Below are 13034 nucleotides of genomic sequence, written 5' to 3' on the forward strand. Positions count from 1 at the left end.
AAGCATGGAAGACCTCAAATAAAATACTGGCAATTTCAAGCAAAAGCAGATAGGGCATCATAGCAATCTGTCTCTGGATTATGCAATCATTTGCTGTTTTTGAGTAAGTTGGAAGATTTTGCACATATTTTTCTGATACGTTAGGCAAAGTGAAGTGGCATCTGTCTGTTTTCTCCCAGACTTGAGGTCTTCTGTGTTCAATGGTAAGTCTTGCACTATTTTCATACATTTTTTTTCTGGGGCACATTTCTACCAGTTTCGATTTTCATATTTCAGTTTTTTGTTGAAGGTCTTGCATTTTCAGCTGTTACCTGGAAATCTGTAGTACTTGAACTGCTGGCCACACAACACCACTACTTTAGGTTTGAAGCCTTCGGACAAATTGCTGTCATGGGTTAGCAGTTTGCCACCAGTGTGTTTTGTGTAGCCTTTTTTTTTTTTTTTTTTTTTTTCCCTTTTGTAGTACTGTGGTGTTTTGCTGCCACCTAATTCAGTTATATGGCAGATGGCACTGGGAATAATCTCAACAACAAAAAACCAGAGTATTAAAAAGAGCTACTGAGCCATTCTGCTTTCTGGCTTGCTTCTTGTTTAAATGACATGAACAACCATTGGAGCGTCATCCAGAGAAGTTTACATGGTGATAGCTCACCTGCTGTACTGTGGACTCTTACGTGTTCTCGACCCTCTCGATAGTAAATGTACCTCTTAGAGCAAAGGAAGGGATTCACTGACCATTACTGTTAGTTGCTGATTTGTGGATGGTGGGAGTATTTTGTCATTACGGTTCTATTTCAACAAACTTGGCTGACCATCTTGGCTTTAGTAGGTATACAAGACAGTGGATTACCATCTTTATTGCTGTAACGTGTCAAGCATTATATGCTAGTAGATTCTAGTTTAATTGTTGCAGGTGGAAAGTATTTTTACTTTTAAGTTTCCATTCTGAATGTGTTTTGACTAAACATACCAATAAACTACTGATGTCTGCAGCATTTATCCATGTCCCTAATTCTCTTGAATGCAGGTCGCTGTAGAGCACTGTTTCATCCCTTGCTGTACAGAAAATGCTTTCTTAAGAACATTGTTGCTGGCTTATCAGATGGCGGTGGGAAGCCGTAGTAGCGCAGCGTCACATAGTTCGGTTGAAGTGTTTGACTGGAGTGGAGTTGATGAGCTCTGATTTGCCATGGCTGTATAAACTCCTTTCCTGGGATGCTGGCTGGAGAAGACACAAGGGCTGGAAGCCCTGCCAGTGCCCCTGAGAAACTGTGCCTGGGCCCCTCATGGCTTCTGAGGGGTACTGGCTTGGGTGGCTCCGGCTCCAGAGCTGAACGGCAAGGAAATTGGACATGGTGTGTTTGTGTCACAGGTGGCCGGCCAGGCGTCGCCCTTGGCGCAGGTTTGTCCCCTCAATCTGGTGGCTCCCCTCACCTTGGGACGTGCGTGGTCCAGGGAGGACGTGAGCACCTCTCGGATGTGTCCCAGATGGGATTCCTGTGCGCCCCGCCAGACAGTGGGGGCTGCGTTGTCCGGCTTTGGGGATACACCTTGAACATGAGCCGAGTTGTCTTAAAAACACAAATCTGGAGTTGCTTGCTCTCAACTTTAGCGTTGCTTGCTCTTGATGCTGTGGAACTGATTGTCTTACTGCAAGATAATCCCTGTTTTTTCCTTTCTTGTGTTTGGTGGCATTGCCAGTGCCGGCATTTACCCAAAAAGGTTGGTGGAAGAGTTATTCTTGCACTGATTGTAGATAAATTGTGTCTGAGTCACAGAATCTGCGTGGAGCTGTTCTGCTCTGGGTGAAGTTTGTGGGAGCTGCTGTCTGCTGCATCTTGAAGTCCTCTGCTGAGCGTGTGTCTTGGCTGGAGTATTTTCTGCTAAATGGCAGTTGGGAAGTCTCTGGAAAGTTGCATGAGTTGAAATACTGGAATGAAAAAATGAGATCCTGTAGAAAGAGCCCTAAGCCCAAGCCACCAAAACCTCCTCTGAGGAGCAGCCTCAACAGCTAAGAGATCTGCTGGCACCAAAGATGCCCAAAGAAACACGGTCCCCTGCTGAGGGCCTGGAGTATTCGGATCTTCGTACTGCTTTGTGAGGTAAATTGTGGCAGCCTGCAAACCCCTGCTTACCTGGGGCTGGGGAGGAGGTGGCAGAGAGAATGGTACCTGCAACCAAACAAGACAGACATGTCAGAGTTTCAGAGACATGTCAGAGTTTCAGGGCCATGACAGTTTCACTTGTGCTGTGAACTCTTAAGTATTTAAAATAGTTCAAGAACACATTTGATCAGCACCTGAGCTGATGTTCAGGCTTTGTGAATGACTCTGTGTAATGATTAGTCTGTACTTTTTTTTTTTTTTCTTCTTCTTTTTACATGGTTGAAATGGAGCAAGGTAGAAGTCGTTCCATACGCACCCCAGAGTGATGGCTGGGGGGCTTTTAGTGGAGATAAAAAAGTGAGGAAATGCCAGGGGGCAGATGAAGGATGTCAGTGAGCAACAACATGTTCAGTTCCCTTGGTGGTAACCACATGCAGACACAGTGTGCTCTGAAGTACCATTATAATTTTTTGTGGACATCATTTTAGAAAGGCCTTTGCAGTCACCACGATTGCTGGAGTTTTGCGTTTCATGTGGAGAAATACAGCTTGGAAAAGGGGATTTATTGGACAAGATGGAAAAAGATAGCAGGCTGCCTGATAATCCTTGGGAAAGCTCCTCTTGGTGTCTGTGGTTAAAGTTTGGTTTCTTGCAAGGGGAAGAAAACCAGCTTGGGCCCTCGGTGTAACCTTTCACTCCTGACTTGTCTCCCAGGCTTGAGCTGAAGTGAGACATCTCGGTGATGGTGCTTCTGATGCCATCTCTGCGCAACACTTGCTGTTCCCGCTGACAGGTGGGAACAGTGGGAAATGCAGTGTGCGTGCGGGTGTGTGTTTTTGCATGTGTAGGAATTTAAGTTGAGAACAGCTTTTGCAGGTGCTGACACGATGCTCTCCTAGGCGGCATTATTGCAATGCCGTTTTAATGGCAGACCCTCCCATAACCTTGAAATCCGTGACTCCCCTGAGAGGTAAGGTACAAGCATTAAACCCAGAGTTTCTAAAACAAGGCATCACGTACTGGTGGGTTTCATGGCCCCACAGGGACCTTAATAGCCCTGTTGGGCCTCGCAGCATTTGCAGTGAGTCCCGAAGTTGCTACTAAAATGCGCCGGACAACGTGTTGTCACCGTGTTTGTCCTGACGGACATGAGAACTTGCAGAAGCTGTTGTGTCAGCTCTCAGCCGCTGTGACCTGCCAGCAGCAGGTAGGGAGCATGTGTGCTCTGCCAGGAGCGCAGGGGAGGGAGGTGAAGGGTGTCGGGGGGTCCGTTTGGGATACGGAGTAGGTGATTACGTGGATGATCAGGAGCAGGTCCCCTCTCTGGCTCTGCTTGACAAAGAGAAGAAACAAGAGCCTGTCTGGGGGACCCCGGCTGCAGCTGTGCCCTAGCAACTCCTGGAGCATTGCAGGGTGGGAGCCGTACCACTGCCCCAGGCTGAACCCCACGGCGGGAGCAGCATGAGCTGCTGGCCTTTCCCTGCGATGCAAGGAGCAGGTTGGTTTTTCCCCGATGCGTCGGCCACTCCTGATCTGCACCCTGCACTCCGCACTGGGGCGTGCTGAGGGGGGGAGGCTAAGGCCATGGGTCCTCAGGCCTGATGTGAAGATCTCCAACCTCCAGAGCATGGCCCAAGAGATGGAGTAAAAAATGGTATTTTCGCTGTTGGGAGAAGAAAAATGGTGCAGGGGGAAGGGGGCCGGAGGAAGGATGGGGTCTGCACAGCAGCCTCGGGCCCCCTATGCTGCAGCAGTGCTCTGCATCCACGGCGCTCCTCCGGTGCAAAGCAGAAATAAAGAAAAAACTCCGAACGTAAAACACGTGTAGACTCAGGTTGATGCTCCCCCGTACTAAGCTGCCACAGAGGAATGGGCGCCTTCAGCCGCGGGGGGCTGCAGTGGGGGAAGACCGGCGCCTCACTGCTCGGGGGGGGTACGGGCACGGAAGGCTGCAGCGCCGCCCGGAGCCAGCAGGGGCCGCCGGCGCGCCGCGCCATCCCCTGCGCCGCCACGGGGGCGGGGCGCGGACGGCGCTAGTCTCTGCTACCGGGGAGTCCGGGAGCGGCAGCCGCGTTCGCGCAGGAGCGCGGCGAGGCCCTTTTTGAACTCGGCCCGGCGGGACCGTGCGTGCGGAGCGGCCCCGGGCACCCGCGGGGGCCTTTCGGCAGCTGGGGCCCCGCCCGCGTGTCTCGGCTCCGCGGCCCTGGGCGCGGAGAGGAAGCGGGCAGCCGTCCGCGGGCCGGCGGCCGGCGCCTCTGCGGGGTTAAACGCGCGTCACCCGGTAGAGGAGGGGAGCAGGCGGTGACCTGGAGCCGCGCCTGCGAGCACGGGAGCGGTTTTACCAACCCTGGCGCCGTTTGCTCAGACCCGGCCCGCGAGAAACCGTGCGCTGGGGGCTGCCGGCCGGAGCGGCCGTGAGGATAGGGCTTCTTCCAATCACAGCCACCCGGCTGCACCTGCAAAATCGGGAAGACCTGGGGAAAAGCTTCGCTGTTGTCTGTGCCTCCAAACGAGCCTCAGGCAGGGCTGAGCCTCGTTACCGGGAGGCCCTGCCCGGGCAGCCCTGCCCGGCGCAGCTCAGCTCCTGCCCCGGGCTCGCCAGACGCCGGCAGAGCCGCTGCGGGAGAACCGGGAGAGCCACAACTGCAGGTCAGGCTGGGAAGAGGCTGGTGGGGACCGAGGGGAGCGGGCGGGGGGACGGGGGAGGAAAAGGGGGTAAAGCCTCTACTCCGGCCCCGGGCGCAGCTTGCCCAGGAGGAGCCTCCCGAGGGGACACTGGGGCTTCGCTGGCCCAGACAGCTGCAGCCAGCAGGAGGGCAGGCTGGGCCCCTGTTGCATGCCCTGCACAGAGCAGAGGACGACAGCGTTCAGCTGCAGCCCTTAAACCTTTTAAAAGTAGTGTTTGCATTCACTAATGGGTTTTGTTGCCTGCAGGGAGCTAACGTGTGAGGAGTACAGAAGTCCTGGCTGCCGGTAGGAGCCTCTGCGTAACCCAGGCTGGGGATGGCAGGGAGAACGGAGCAGGGATGTCCCAGCTGGGCTCCTTGCTCCTGCAGCACCTGCCGTGACTCAGGGAGGGGCATTCGCACCAGGCTCCCCTGGGCATCAGCGTAAAGCGAGAGGTAAGTCGTCTCTTGCTTGGCTGTGGTGTGGGCTGGGAGCTCCCGCTCAAGCGAGAGCTTCATCCTCCCAGCTGCAACGCTGGCGGCTGCTTCTTCACGACGGGGGGGTTTTCTGCAGTGCGGGCAACGTGGCAGGGGAGCAGCTGAGTGGCAGGAAGGTTCAGCCTGGGACAGGGTGAGGAGCACGGCCCTGCCACAGGAGGATGAGCCTGGGTCAGGAGCATGGCCCTGACGCTGGGGGATGCCGACATGGGAGGAAATGTCTGGTAAGTGTGCTGAAGCGGGCGGCCAGCTGTGCCATGCTCTGGGGGCATTGGGCAGGGTCAGGCATGTGGCAACACCCCAAACACCCGTGAGCTGAGGAAGCTCTGCCTGGCTGTAGTTGAAGAGGAAAATATGCCATGCTTGTGGCTTCTGGTGCTGATGCCAGTCCTGTCCTGGGACAGTTGCAGGCTGGCACGGCTCCTGGGCTGCAGTGGGGCCACGGTTGGGCGCCTCGTGTCTCCATTGTGCCTAGCTGTTGCTTCGGATGAAAACGTTTTTGCTTGTGGCTTCCGGTAGTGTTGTGTGATCTGCTGCAGGGCGGTTTGGGGCTGTGCCAGCAGCACTCCTGGGTAGGGGCCCTGGCTGCAGCAGGGCCAGGACAGGGACTGGGGCTGCACCCCACAGTTCTGGGACCAGTTGCTGTGGGGGGAGCTGAGGGAAGTTCCTGTGCCAGTGCTGTCCCAGGGCGGTTTTTCCCCATGCCATCAGCAACTGCCCAGCCTTTACCCAGCAAGCGCTGGTGCTGGTGCTGGTGTGGCTCTCAGCCACAGCTGGGCTGAGGACAGCCCTGTCCTGCTCCCCCATGGGGCTCCTGGTTGTACTGGGCTATTCCTGAAACTCACTTGGCTTGGTTCAGCTTTATTTGATGTTTACTGTATTTGATGTTTAGCACTTTTGTTGCTTCAGCTTTAGTTGATGTTTAGCGCTGGGCTTGGCAAGGATGTTTAGCAGGATGCAAAGCACAGCCTGTGGCTCCCCGCGTCCCGCTCCTGGGCAGGGGCAGGATAGCGGCCGGGGCGGGGGTGAGTGCTGTGCCAGGCTGGGCCCTGCATGGGAACAGCCTGTCCATGGTCCCAGTATTGCTTGGTGTCATTTTGTGCCTGAAATGCTCCTCGCTGAGCAGAGGGGTTGCAGCGAGGTGTGCGTTCTCACCTTCTCTTTTGGGGAGGAATGTTTGGTTTTTTTGGTTGAGCCCTGAGCTCTCCCGTTGTCATTTCTCTGTCCCCATTGGCTGTGTGCGGTGCTGGGCAGCCTCTGCTGAAAGTGAGGGGCAGGCAGGAGGGGGACAGGCATCTCCTGTGGGTTATGTGGGGCAGTGCGGGGCTGTGCTGTGTACCCCAGGAGCTCTGACCGACTGGTTTCACTCCCCTTTTGCAGGTATAGACGAGATGCTGACGCTGCCCTGTCCCAGGAGACCTGGGGGGACCCCCACCTCACTTCTGCCCTCAGGAGTGGGACTGGGTGAGACTCTCCATGCAGCGAGAGGCACATGGCAAAGATTTAATCCCTGAGGGAAGAGGACGGGCTCCCTGCTTGCAGAAAGATGACTTGCCTCACTGCTGCTTGGAGCTCATTGTTGAGTGCCTGCCTCGGAGTACAGATCCACCTGATGGACACCCTGGCTTGCTACAGCTCCAGCCACAAGATGTTCCTGCTAATAGTTGCTCCTTCCTGTAAAGAGCTGCAGGTAAGCTTAGCTTTCCTTAACAGAGGCTATGGAGAGCAGATGCTCTCCTGTTCAACCGTGCTGGGAGTGCAGCCCTGGCTGACAGACATCACGGCTTGTTACAGCTCCAGCCGAACAGCAGCTCTGGATAAGAGATGTTCCTGCTTCTTACAACTCCTGCTGACAGACTCTCCAGCATGTTACAGCTCAGGGTATTTGAAGCCCCAAGTAATTTCAATTCCTGCTGCTTCTTTCAGCCTGAGGTAATTTGAGGTCCAGCTTGTTGAAGCTCCAGCTCATTTCGGCTCCAGCTCTGGCTGATGGATGCTCCAACTGTGAAAGTGATGAGGCTTCTTGTTATCAACTCTGGCTTAATAAATGGTCCCACTTGTTATAAGCCAATTAAAGCTCCAGCTAATTGCAGTAATGGGGGGTTTTGGCAAGGTCGTAAATCAATCACTGTCACAACTTGTATAGGAATATGAACTGTCATACTTGTACATATGGATTAATAAGTAAGTTAATGGCTAGTCCAGTGGTTGTACATACCTTGAATAAAGAGTTGGAAACCCACAGTGAAAAGCACCTTTTTGCCCAGAGACTATCTCAGACGTTTAATTCAGCCTGGTGCATGCCAGCCTCCCAAGCTTTGGGGAACAACGCGACTGGACCCCCACCTCCGATGGGGGTCCACGCACCCTGCCTTCCCTCCCCCCCCCCCCCCCCAATATCCTACCTGGACCCCAACACCCTCCCCCCCATCTCCCAACTGCCCCCCCCCCCCCAAGCCTGTGTTTTGGGGGCTGAAAACAGCTAACTGAGCCCTCTCTTTCCAAGTCACAAAAACACACCACTTTGGAGTTTGGTTTCTTCCCCACAACCCAGATATGCAGGACTTCACCTGCATTTTCAAGTGAAGAAAACGCATGACTTAGTCTTTTTCTGAGCTTCAGAAAGGCAGTGCTCAACCTCTGCATTTGAGTCCCCCCAAACACAGCACTTAGTACCCATTTTCCAGACTGAAAAACAAAGGACTTAGGGGTTGTTTTTTTTTCTGAGCTGTGAAAACTCAGGACTTAACCAGGCTTTTCAGGTGCTGAAAACACATGACTTAGTCTTTTTTTGAGCTTCAGAAACATAGGGCTCTGCCTTTGAGACACAGCCCCAGAGCTTGTTTTCAAGGTCCAAAGATGAAAACACAAGACTTAGTTTCCATTTTTAGTCCCCAAAACATAGGACTCAATCTCCCTTTTCAACTGCTGAAAATGCATTACTTTTTCCTTTTCTAACCTCTAAAACCAACCCACTCAGCATCTTTTCAAGCCCCCAAAACACAGCACTTCATCTTGAGACTTGAAACCCAGCACTCAAATTCTGTTTTCTCACCCCCTGTGTGATGTGATAGTGGGGGGGGGGGGGATGCAGCCCACCCACAGCCCAAGGGCCCCAGATGCAGTTTTGGGGAGTGCTTGGGAACTGGGGTGGAGGCACCCTGCCTGCAGGGAGGGTACACTTCGGTGTCTTTGGGGACAGCAACAGCGTGTCGTAGGGAAACACTTTATTCAGCTTTATTTCACCAACACCACCGGCCCCACAGCCTAAGCCCCCTGCCCGAGCACCCCGCGAGCACAGCCCAGCCGGGCAACGAATGCTACAACCCCCTTCCAGGTGAACATTCCCCCAGGGGGAACGCCGTCGTCCGTGTCGTCCCGACCCGTCCCCCCCCCGCTTCAGGACCCCCCACCGGCCGCAGCCGGGGCCCTTTCCCGCCCCTGCGGCCACCGGGACCCGCCCGCCGCCGCTGGAGCGCCCCCCCCCCCCCGGCCGCCACTGCCCGACCCGCGCCGGGAGCGGCAGAGTCCGCCCGGCCCCAGCGAGGAGCAGCCGGGGACGGCACGGGGCTGCCCCTGCCCCCGCTCCCCCCCGGCCGGACACAGGCTCGACCCCAAACGCCCCCGCAACGACCCCGGGGCAGCTGCCTGCCCCGGCAGAGCGGAGCCCGGACCCTGCCCGCGGAGGCTCCAGCCCCAGCCATGTAACGCGCCCGTCCCCGTAGCCCCCTCACCTGCTCCGGTGGGGCTGCCGCCGCCGCTGCCTCCCGGCCCGCAGCGGAGCAGAGCACAACAAAACGTGCAGCCGCCGCCACCGCGGCCGCGGCTCTTTTGGGCCCGCGCAGGCGCCCCCGCCCCGGCACCGCCCCGGCACCGCCCCGGTGACGGCACCGCCCCCGCCCAGGCACCGCCCGGGCACCGCCCCGGTAACGGCACCGCCCCCGCCCAGGCACCGCCCCCGCCCCAGCACCGCCCCGGCACCGCCCCGGTGACGGCACCGCCCCCGCCCCGGCACCGCCCCCGCCCCGGCACCGGCTCCGCCCCCGGGGAGCCCCCCCCCTCCCAACCCCGCTCCCAGGGAAGGGTCCCGCCGGCCGTTCGCGGGGCGCAGCCGCCCGCCGGGCCCGGAGAGGTCTCGGGGGGCTCTCTCCCACGTCGGGAGACACCCGGCCGTGCCGGGAGCCTGGAGGGGGTCCTGGGGCTGCCGCGGCTCCCGCAGCCGCTGCCCCGCGGAAAGCCGCGGGGCCGGGGGGGACGACAAAGCGCAAGAAGTGGTTAATGACGTGTTTAGAGGACGATGCCTGTCGGGTAGAGCCGAAGAAGCCGAGCCGCCTGGGGGTGTTCATGCATCTGTGCTTAATCCCACGCAGGGAGAAGCCGGGTCCCTCTGAAACGGCACGCCCCAGCCTTGACGCCCGCAGGGCCACCAGAAAACGGCCCTTCCCGCCCGTTTTGGAGCCCCCCCCCACTCACTGGCCACACCAGCAAACCCAGCCTCGGCGCCAGAAGCTCCAGGGCTGGGGAGCTACGGGCTGTCCCCAGCAGCGCTGTGACAAGAGCAGTGTGAGGCAGCGCGGGTCCCGCTCCTCCCTGGGGAGCGGAGTGCCAGCAGGGCACAAGCCTTGGAGAAAACCACACAAGGGGGGGGGGGGGATCTCACCGAGCCACCACACGGTGCTTGGACCACTGCTGCAGGTGTCCCACACCTGGCCCACGCGTGAGCAAGACCGGCACTGTCACCTTGCAAGGCCAAGAACTGCCCGGGCAAAGTCTCCCCGTCACAGCCCAGGGGTGAGGGAGCTTGACCACAGCACGGCTGGGGACACAGGGACAGTCCTCAGCCCCTGACGTCCTGAAACGCGGATCCCCTAGAGACCTGCAGTGCAGAAACTGCAACAGAAACCAAAGCAATCATCAAGCTGACACTAACAAAACAAGGAATACAACCAAACAGACAAACCCAAACCAAAATAAACAAAGTCTAGAGGAAAAAACAAATCTCCCCAGGCAGGCACAGACCAAACAAACAAGTCAGGTTTTGGGCCCGTGGAAATCCCCCCTTCCCAGCGCCACAGGCTGCAGCAGGTACCCCAGCTCCACAGGCAGCCCATGGCTACCTCCGTGTTGAGGGCAGCACAGCAGGGCCACCTGCGAGGGGCATTCTGCAGCGGGCACCAGGATGGGGGGGGGGAGGCAGGGCACCTGGAACTGAGGAAACATGGGAGGCAAGGCCCCAGCAGGCAGCGGTTACGAACTGGGCACCACCTTCCTCCCAGAGGATCAAAGTTTCTCCATGAAAAAAATGGAAGTAAAAACCAACCGAAGCAATCTGTTCCCCCAGGAGATGAGGAGGCTGAAGTGCTGCCTCAATGCCATGAGCAAACACAACCTGGTCCCAGGAAGTGACGCCCAGCCCAGGTGCCCATCCTGTTTGCTCTACCTGCAGGGATGCCCGTCACTCGCGTGTCCTTCCGTGGGGCTGAGTAGGGAAAAGGCATCTCCCCTCTCAGGGTGGCACTGATGGGCTGCAGGAGGATGGGAAGCCACTCAAAGAGTGACAGCCTCCGGGCTCTGCCACATGGACACCACCTCCGAGGTGGCATGGTTGATCAGCAGAGAAATTAAATGAAAGCTGCCGGTGAAACCACAGCCTTTTCCCATCAGCCCATGCCTGCCTGTGGGGCTTTTGCTGTCTGCCATTCAGCCTTCTGCAACAGCTGTGCAGACTGGGACCGCAAACTGTCTTGGCTTCCCCGCTGCCAGCACTGCGCAGGGCTGACACAGCACCCCGGGGGCTTCATGGGTATTCGCAACGTGCCCCCGACTCCCTCGGGATGAAGAGTTAGTCAGAAAGGCACACAAGGAGCTGCAGAAATGTATATGCCAGAAACACACTGAGCAGCTGCAGAGTAGCCTCAGATCAGCACAGTCGGTCCCAGGTCTGTCTGTGCCTTAGTTCTTTAAGTTTTCCATTAAAACCTTTAGAATGAAGTGTTTCCTCCCCAGGATTCTTGATGGCTCCGTCATGTCACTGCAGGGGAGCAGAATTTCACTCGTCAGCCTGTGGGCTCCTGTACCCGTGATGCTGTCGACACAGCCAAGTGCTCTCCCTGCCCCAAAGGGGCTGTCGGGGGCCAGGCTCTGGACAACAAACACTGGATCTGACCACGCTCAGACTTTCTCTCCCCGGAGGAGAAGGACCAGCATCTCTGCCAACTCCTCCTCACCCGCCAGAGAGCAGGTCCTTGCCTCCCCACAGGGGCTGGGGCAGGACATGTACCTGTCCAGGGGCAGCCATGTCTGCATGAGGCTGTTGCTGATGGCCACAGGGAGAGCAAGGATGAGCACAGACACCACCATGACAAGGAAGTGTCAGAGGGCGTCATGCTGCGTGATCAGCATCTGGACATAAACTGTGCTAAGGATTTCTGGCACTTGACTGAAAAGACAAAAAGAGCTGTTGTGTTCATCCTTTCCCCACCCAGACACAACTGTGCAGACAATGAGCAATGCCGGTTCCCCTGACAATTTCTGCAGATGCAGCCCTAAACATCACCCCAGCGGTTTGCAGTGAACCCCTTGTGCACACAGAGAGTACGCCTGCCTTTCCCAGGTGCAAGGTACTCACCCTCCCTTCCAGATGAAGCCAGCTCTCTGAGGACACTTTTCTTTCCTCCAGCCTCCTCCTTTCCCCCATGCCCACCCCCTTCCCAACAGGAGAGGACCTTCCCCTGAGACTTCGAAGCTAGAAGCTGTGTCCGGGATCAGGACAGCCAAACAATGGGGTCACCGTCCCGTGGGAGCACTCAGCTTCTCCTGATGGGGCTCGCCCCCAGACAGTGACACAGGCACCGTTTGGTCTCTCTCTTGACTGTGGGCGATGGCCACAGAGGGGACACAGGATCACTGGGAAGAGCTGGGCTCAGGGAAGACAAGGAGAGTCAAGAACAGGTATACAATGTCATAACATGCACCAAATACAGAGTAAAACACTGGAAGTTTGTGGAACTGGGGACCAACAAAGAGCAAGCAAATAAAGAGATTCTGTTAGAAAATTTGTAAAAAAAATCAGCAGTGCCAGGAGTGAGGAGGACGAAACCCCCAGTGTCAACATAGTATTTCCTCCTTGGGAAGGACTCAGGGTGCCAACAACTTGCTGCAGCCCCCCCACCTTCTTGTTGCAGAAGACGGTGCTGTTCCCCTTAGGGCCCAGGGGCAAGGAGGGCTGAGCACCCGCCCGGGACACAGGGAGCAACTGGGAAGTTTGGGTGTCTCAGCTGTAACTGCCTCAGTCATGGGAATGAGCTGGGTTTGGCCTGGGAGCATCAGTGTCACCAGACTAAGAAGTCCGGGATGTGGCTGCCTGCACTCGGATCGGACAAAGCCCTTGGCTGTCCACACCACAAGTGCTTCTTTAGCCCAGACCAGCCGCCCACGGTGCACTGCAGCAGCTGAGATGGGAAGCTCAGAGCCAGAGGGAAAAAGTGTCTATTTTACCTCTGTGAATAATTGTTGGCCCTGCATTTCTTCAGGAAGGTCACCAGCCACTTGCCAGCTGCCTGACCACACGTGGATCTGATGGACAGCATCCCAACCAGCGCAAGCAGAAATGAAGTCAGCGTGGACTGTGCTGGGGGGATATATCTGCATCTCCACAGCCTGGAGAAAAATCAGAAACAGGAGTGACCGCATCACAATTCTGTCTCTTCAAAAGAGAGAGGAAACTCAGACTTGGTGATTAGTGGGACAACCAATAAGTCCTGGA

General features: G+C 56.7%; 1 long non-coding RNA gene across 3 annotated transcripts; it reads left to right on the top strand.

Annotated features, from left to right (window-relative positions):
• Nucleotides 1-4268: 4268 nt before the first annotated feature.
• On the top strand, nt 4269-7525 carry LOC126044957 (uncharacterized). Of its 3 annotated transcripts, none has more exons than XR_007507844.1 (4): nt 4269-4754; nt 5040-5493; nt 6650-6959; nt 7064-7525. It is a non-coding gene; the product is annotated as an uncharacterized LOC126044957 (long non-coding RNA). The 3 variants fall into 3 exon arrangements; XR_007507845.1 differs by having other exon boundaries at nt 5040-5227; nt 5346-6959; XR_007507843.1 differs by having other exon boundaries at nt 5040-6959.
• Nucleotides 7526-13034: the final 5509 nt, after the last annotated feature.

This window comes from Accipiter gentilis, chromosome 12, assembly GCF_929443795.1.
Source record: "Accipiter gentilis chromosome 12, bAccGen1.1, whole genome shotgun sequence".
In the NCBI taxonomy this organism is placed as follows: domain Eukaryota; kingdom Metazoa; phylum Chordata; class Aves; order Accipitriformes; family Accipitridae; genus Astur; species Astur gentilis.